Below are 7,827 nucleotides of genomic sequence, written 5' to 3'. Positions count from 1 at the left end.
CAGTGGCTTGAAACAACAGTCATTTATTTAGCTTGCAATTTCATGGGTCATCCATTTGGGCTGGGCTCAGCTGGATAGTTCTTCTGGTCTCTGTAGGGCTCGCTCCTTCATCTGGGGTCAGTTGGCAGATTGCCCAGGGGCTGTGTGGACTAGGATAGCCTCATAGCTGGGACAACTGGCCTCTCCTTCATGTTGTCTCTCATCCTCCAGCAGGGTGACCCAAGCTTGTTCACATGGCAGAGAAAGGATTGCAAGAGTAAGAGCAGAAACTGCAATGCCCCTTAAGTCTCAAGCTCAAAAGGGACATGCCATCACTTCTGCCACAGAAAGGACTTCGTTGGCCAAAGTCACATGACTGGCCAAATTCAAGGGATGGGGAAGTTGACTCCACCTCTTACTAGGAAGGGAAAAATCTGTGGCCATTTTTGCAATCTACCAAGAAATGTGGAAGTACACACAGTTCTCTCTACCAGCCTCCCCGACCCACACACTTCACCGCCACCCCAAGTCCTTACAATTTCTTTCCTTCTGCACATGGAATTCACAGTTCTCTGTCTCTCTCTGCAGATGGCTGGCCTTCTCACTTCCATGGGAAACGACCCCATCCCACAGCTTCCAAGTCTACAACATCCAACATCCCTGTTCAAGGGAACAACCCAACTTAACCAGACTCCCTTTGCCCTGTTTCTGAAACACCTGAAGAAAGCATCTGATGGGTTGACTCGGTGCCATCCTTGGTCCCATCGCTGTGACACATTGTGCAAGCAAAGCATCAGAGGCTCATCCCTGTCTGTGGGAGCTCAGTGCTCAGTAAACAGGGGGGAGGTTTCACCTTGGAAATTGGCCAGACCCCAAAATATGTCTTTTACACATGTTGCTTTTTTTTCTCTCTTTTTCAAATAGAACCAAAAACTAAAAAACACCACCACTTCTGAGTGGTTTCTCATGAAGCCTCTCTTCCTGAGAGTGGGAGAGGCATGTTTGCAAATAAGATCAACCTTTGAGCTTTGCGCTGTTCGAGTTTAATACCTCTCCATATGAGGATCCTGACAGATGGCAGGCACAGGGCACATAAATATGGCTGAAACTCCTCTGGGGGATATATCTCACATTTGAGGAACATTCGGTACTTCTGTGACCAACACAGAACCACCTAATGTGGCATCTGCTTAGCAATAATAGTGGCAGAACTCAGTCTAAGTCTTGTCTGTTGAGGGTTCTCCATGTGCCAGCCACTGACTATTTACCTTACATGATTAATGTGTCATAGCAGGCCAGGCACAGTGGCTCGCACCTGTAATTCTAGCACTTTGGGAGGCCGAGGTGGGTGGATTACCTGAGGTCAGGAGTTCAAGACCAGCCTGGCCAACATGGTGAAGCCTTGTCTGCTAAAAATACAAAAAACTTAGCCAGACGTGGTGGTGCGTGCCTGTAATCTCAGCTAGTTGGGAGACTGCGGCATGAGAATCGCTTGAACGCAGGAGGAAGAGGTTGCAGTGAACCAAGATTGTGCCACTGCGCTTCAACCTGGGCACCAGAGCGACACTTGGCCAAAAATTTAAAAAGTTTAAAAATTGTTTAAACAGCAGCCAGGTGTCCATAGTGATATTTGTCAGGCATTGCACCAAAGAGCTTTAATGCATTATTCTCAGACAGTCCTCCCACCTCAGCCTGCCAAAGTGCTGAGATTTCAGGTCTGAGCCACTATGTCATGCTATGCCATTTTTTGGATGAAGAATCATAAGCCCCAGGAGATACCAATAATAATTGCTGCCATTTGTTAGCAGCTAAATAAATAACTTTTTAAACCATGTAATTTATTTCCTTTTTTTTTTTTTTTTTGGGACAGGGTCTCACTCTCTCACCCAGACTGGAGTGCAGTGGCACAACCTTGGCTCACCGCAACCTCCACCTCAAGTGATTCGGCCTCCCAAGTAGCTGGGATTCCAGGTGCGCACCACTACCATCCAGCTAATTTTTGTGTTTTTAGTACAGACGGGGTTTCGCCATGTTGGCCAGGCTGGTCTTGAACTCCTGACCTCAAATGTGTGGGGGAAAGGAAGAGATCAGACTGTTACTGTGTCTATGCAGGAAAAGGAAGACATAAGAAACTCCATTTTGATCTGTACGAAGAAAAATTTTTCTGCCTTGAGATGCTGTTAATCCGTAACCCTAGCCCCAACCCTGTGCTCACAGAAACATGTGCTGTATTGACTCAAGGTTTAATGAATTTAGGACTGTGCAGGATGTGCTTTGGTAAAAATGTGTTTGCAGGTGGTATGCTTGGTAAAAGTCTCCACCATTCTCCAGTCTCAAGTACCCAGACACAATGCATTGTGGAAGGCTGCAGGGACCTCTGCCCAAGAAAGCCTGGGTATTGTCCAAGGTTTTCCCCCACGGAGACAGCCTGAGATATGGCCTCGTGGGAAGAGAAAGACCTGACCGTCCCCCAGCCCGATACCCGTAAAGGGTTTGTGCTGAGGAGGATTAATGAAAGAGGAAGGCCTCTTTTTCAGTTGAGATTAGAGGAAGGCATCTGTCTCCTGCTCCTCCCTGGGAATGGAATATCTCGATGTAAAACCAGATAGTACATTCTATTTACTGAGATAGGAGAAAACCACTTTATGACTGGAGGTGAGACATGCTGGCAGCAATACTGCTCTTTACTGCACTGAGATGTTTGTGTAAAGTCACACATAAATCTGGCCTACGTGCACATCCAGGCACAGCACCTTTCAACCAAACTTGGCCCCATGACACAGAGTCCTTTGCTCCGTGCTCCCTGCGACCCCCACCTCCCCACCATTACCCTATGAGTCCTGCCACGCTCCCTTCCAGGAATGGTAGGGAGAAGTGATCAACAAATACTGAGACTCCAAGAGACCAGTGCGGTGCAGGTCTCCTCACTTTGCTGGCCTTGCAGACCACACAAGCTGCCACAACTCCCTCCTGCGCCTGTGCCTTATTTCTTTTCTCAGTCTCTCGTCTCCACCTTGGAAGAAATACCCACAGGGGTGGAAGGGCAGGCCCCCTTCAAAATGATCCACCCACCTCAGCCTCCCAAAGTGCTGGGATTACAGGCATGAGCCACCACGCCCAGCCATGCCTGCTTGTTTCTCTTATTTAACTAACACCACATGTTTTCCAGGCCCAGTATTTTGTGGATGAGAAAAAAGAGGCAAGAGAAGCGATACGGTTGCTTAAGTTCCCACAGCTACCAATTGGTGGAAGCAGGGTGAACCAGGGAGTCTCACTAGGTCCTCGTTCCCCATCTCCTCTTCTTGCTCTCCATGTCTTTCTCTCTTTCTCCCCCTGCTCCCAGGCCTCCTACATCACACCCTTCTGGACAAAGCTTCACATCTGACATTTTCTTTTTTGGGGTGGACAGTCTCACCCTGTCACCCAGGCTGGAGTGCAGTGGTGCAATCATGGCTCACTGCAGCCTCAAACTCCGGGGCTTGAGCGATCCTCCAGCCTCAGCCTCCCAAGTAGCTGTAGCTGGGACTATGGGCATGTGCCACCACGCCTGGCTAATATTTTTAATTTTTTGTAGAGATACAGGGGGTGGGGGCATATCTGAAATTTTTAAACCTTCCCTGACTGCCGTGAGCATTTCTGGGTAGAAGCCACTCCACGCTCATATTTTGCTGGCATGGTTGCGGGACAGCAATTTGGCAATATCCTCTAGACCACAAATGTGCATGCCCTTTGGCCCAGGAAATCAGCTTCTGGGAATAAATATGACAGACACTGTCACATACATGGGAAATGCCATGGACATGATGACCCAGGGAAGCACAGTTTGCAAGTACAAAAGGGCTGGAAACACCCAAAAAAGCCCATCCCCTGAAGATAGTTTCAAAAATGATGGTACATTCATGTAATGGAATACTACACATCTGTGAATGAATGAATGAACGAATGAATGAGGTAGCTCAATATATCTGCCTATGGGAAAATAACAAGATATGTTGCTAAGTGAAAAACAGAAAGAGAACAATGCCACCATTTTATTTTTTAATGGGAGAGGGAAGAATAAGGAAATGGATTCATATTTGCTTAATTACACAAGTTTCTTGATGATCCTTTTGGATCCAGAAGTTTGACAACCACAGCATCAAGAGGATGCCCATTGGGTGTTGTGGCCCACGCCTGTAATCCCAGCACTTCAGGAGGCTGAGGAGGGTGGATCACCTAAGCTCAGGAGTTCGAGAACAGCCTGGCCAACATGGTGAAACTCCGTCTCTACTAAAAAACACAAAAAAAATTAGCTGGGTATGGTGGTGCAGGTCTGTAATCCCAGCTACTTGGGAGGCTGAGGCGCAAGAATCACTTGACCTGGATGCGGAGGCTGCTGTGAGCTGAGATCACGCCACTGTACTCCAGCCTGGGAGACAGAGCGAGACTCTGTCTCAAAACAAACAAACTAACAAACACACAAAAAATAGGATGCCCATTGGAGATCTCCATTCACTATTTTTTCAGATGATATTTCAGCACTTGAGTGAAGAAAATGTCTGGTCCAAACACTCAAGGAATTTAGACTCTTGACAGAGAAACACAGAAGCAAGCAGATATGCCCCAAACCAAACTTGCTTTTTCTCCAAAGCCTGCTTCTTCAGAGCAGCCTCTGACCCTCCAGGGCCCTGAGAGGAGGCCCTGGAGATAGGAACTGGGGAGCCCAGAGAGGTAGGGGAACCCCAGATGGTGATGGCATCGTCCAGAGAAGGAACATAACAATGGCCACAGATTCCCAATTTGGAAATAACTCAGCAGAACAAGAGTCACAGAAAATTCAGAGATTTCCAAGAGACCAGCCTCCATGTTTCCATTTAGAAATTCACCTACATACATCCAGGGTGAGAGACCCCAAGCATCAGATGTGTCATACACAAGCATCAGATCTAAGTTAGAGAGGGCACCCGGGGAAAGAAAGCTTCAAGCCAGCCAAAAGCCAAAGGAGAGATTTTACAAAAAGATACAGGAATGTGGGACCGGGCACAGTGGCTCATGCCTGTAATCCCAGCACTTTGGGAGGCCAAGGTGGGAGGACCGCTTGAGGCCAGGAATTCAAGATGAGCCTGAGCAACATAGCAAGACCCTGTCTCTACAACAAATTTAAAAACTAGCTGGGCGTGATCGCATATGCCCATGGTCCCAACTACCCAGGAGGCTGAGGGAATTGAGCCCAGGAGGTGGAGGCTGCAATGAGCAACGATGGCGCCACTGCACTCCAGCCTCAGTGAAATAGTGAGACCCTGTCTAAAAAAAACAAAAATAAAAAGGATATAAGGATGTCAGAGAACAGGGACAAGAGCTGTTAGTCAGCCTCATGGAGACCCTGGCCAGGACAGACACCTCTGGGGACCAGGAAGTCTCTTGGGTTCTCTCTTTTAGGGTTTGACTTTCTGAGTCTCTCTGTCACCTCTCATTTCAATCTCATCTCGCTCTATGCTGTGTCTCTATCTCTTTCAATCTCTCTCTGTCTCTGTCTCCCAGCCCTTATCTCTGAGTGTGTCTCTCTGTTTCTATTTCTCTCTCTCTCTCCCCCTCCCTTCCTCCCACCCTCCTCGCCTCTCCCTACTGCAGGTTGGTCTATAACCCTTATCTCCCCCAGACCTGCTGGAGTTCTGGTATTAATCTGTTTATGGTCTGTTTCCCTCCACCAGAACACGGTCTTCATTAAAGGCAGAGATTTTTGTCTGTCTTATTTTCTGCTGTATCCCCAGCGCCTGGGATACTGACTGGCTCAATAAATATACGTTGAGTGAAGAATGAATGAATTCTACATTCTCATGAACATTATTTGATGCTTAACTGTAAACAACAATAATAATTGTCACTGCCACTGCTGCTATTGTTGGTATATCTGCTTTTTCTTTAGTACACACACTATATCCCGAAATTAGGGCTGGCAGTTCCGCATTTCTAAGCAGACCATATAGCCTTGCCTTTTCTCTCTTTCTTTTTTTTGACAGAGTCTCTGGCGCTCTGGCCCAGGCCTAGTGAGGCCTGATCTTGGCTCACTGCAGCCTCCACCTCCCAGGAGTTCAAGTGGTTTTCCTGTCTCAGACTCCTAGTGGCTGGGATTATAGAGCATGTCACCACCATGCCAGCTAATTTTATGTATTTTAGTAGATGGGTTGGTGTCATTTGGCCAGGCTGGCCTTGGGCTCTGACCTCAGCAGATCCCTCCTGCCTCGGCCTCCCAGTGCTGGGATTACAGGGTCAGCCACTTTCTTCATGGCCCCCAACTTTTTTTTTTTTTTTTTTTTTGAGACAAGTCTGTCTGTCACCCAAGCGCTGTAGTCACCCGGTGCAGAAGCCTTGGTGGCTACCGCAACCTCCCAACTCCTGGGCTCACACAGTCCTTCCGCCTCAGCCTCCCAAATTGCTGAGCCACCGCGCCCTACTATGCCCATTTTTCAGATAAAGAATCTGAGGGCCCTCGAGGAGAAACCACTTGCTCAACATGAGCCCAGGTCTTGTCTGACCCCAAAGCCCATGGGTTTAGGCTGGGTGGAAGGACAGACTGGCGGGCTCAGGATCTGTCCCATCACGAGTTGAAACCTCAGCTCTGCCACTCGGCAACCGCGAGTCGTTAGTAAGCTGCTGAATCTCTCCGCGTGCCTCCGTTTCCTCACCTGGGATGTGGGCGTCCTCACACGGGAAGCCGCCTCTTCTAGAGCGCGCTGAAGGCGAGCCTTGCGTCTGCTTAGCTGATGGCCCTGCGGAGAGACCTGCCTGCAAGGCGCAGAGGCGCGCCCGGGACCCCGTGGAGGCACGGCCTGGGTGGCACTTGCACACAGGGACTGCCGCGCTCCCCTGGGCTCACTGGTCTGGAATTTGAAGAAGTGGGTATTCCCCTTCCCACCCCAGGCGACGGAGCGGCCCACCGGGGATTCCAGGACAGCCCTGGCTCCGGGAGGCTGGACTCGGCAGCCACGCCCGGCAGAGCGAAGCGGCCGCCGGGAAGCGAAGGGCGTCCGCCCGAGGCCCAGCTGTCCGGAGCAACTGGCATGGCCCGAACCATGGCCGCCGCATGGCCTCCGCTGCTGCTGGCGCTACTGGCGCTGTCCCACAGCCACCCCAGGAGCGGTGAGTGACCCTGCCCCCACTTGCAGTCCCGGCGGCCCCTCTCTCGCTTCCAGCTCCAGGTCAAGCCGGTGCCCGGCCCTGGGTCCCCCGAAGATAGCTGGCCTGCCGCCCGGCCTCACCCTGTCTCTGCCCCGGGGTTTGAGGGAACACCGGGCGAGGCCAGGACCCTCCTCGTAGCCATTCGGAGGCGGTCGGAGTTGGGTTTAGAACTTCCTCGAAATTGGCAGCAACACAGGGTGGGCACAAGACCCTCCTCTGGGCCCCTCGGAAAGGGGATGGAGTTGGGTGCGGACATTTCCCAAAAAGGCAAGAGAATCTCGGAAAATCAGCAGATGGTGACTCATGCGGGATTACCTTACGCAGGTTCCTGCTCAGCACACCCAGGCCATAACCCAGCAGCCTGCTGGCGGGCTGGGTCTGGACGGAGAGGATGGTTGAAGTTGGGGAGGCGGACCTGGTGGTGGCGCCCGAGCACGTTACCTCTGACCCCCAGTGTCTGACTCCAAGGGACTGGCCATTCATTCATTTTTTTATTTTTTTTTTTTTTTTTTTTAAATTTTGAGACAGTCTCACTCCATCATCCAGGCTGGAGTGCAATGTCCTGATCTTGTCTCACTGCTGCCTCCTCCTCCCGGGTTCAAGCGATTCTCCTGCTTCAGCCTCCCGAGGAGCTCGGATTACAGACATGTGCCACCATGCCTGGCTAATATTTTTGTATTTTTAGCAGAG

General features: G+C 50.3%; 1 long non-coding RNA gene across 1 annotated transcript; it reads right to left on the bottom strand.

Annotated features, from left to right (window-relative positions):
* Positions 1 to 3: 3 nt before the first annotated feature.
* Positions 4 to 6,696, bottom strand: LOC108583295. The gene is made up of 2 exons (XR_001897758.2): positions 6,645 to 6,696; positions 4 to 224 (listed from the first exon to the last, which is right to left on the bottom strand). It is a non-coding gene; the product is annotated as an uncharacterized LOC108583295 (long non-coding RNA).
* Between the last annotated feature and the right edge of the window lie 1,131 nt (positions 6,697 to 7,827).

This window comes from Papio anubis, chromosome 20 (assembly GCF_008728515.1).
Source record: "Papio anubis isolate 15944 chromosome 20, Panubis1.0, whole genome shotgun sequence".
NCBI lineage: Eukaryota > Metazoa > Chordata > Mammalia > Primates > Cercopithecidae > Papio > Papio anubis.
This window is presented reverse-complemented; position numbering and strand designations above follow the sequence as displayed.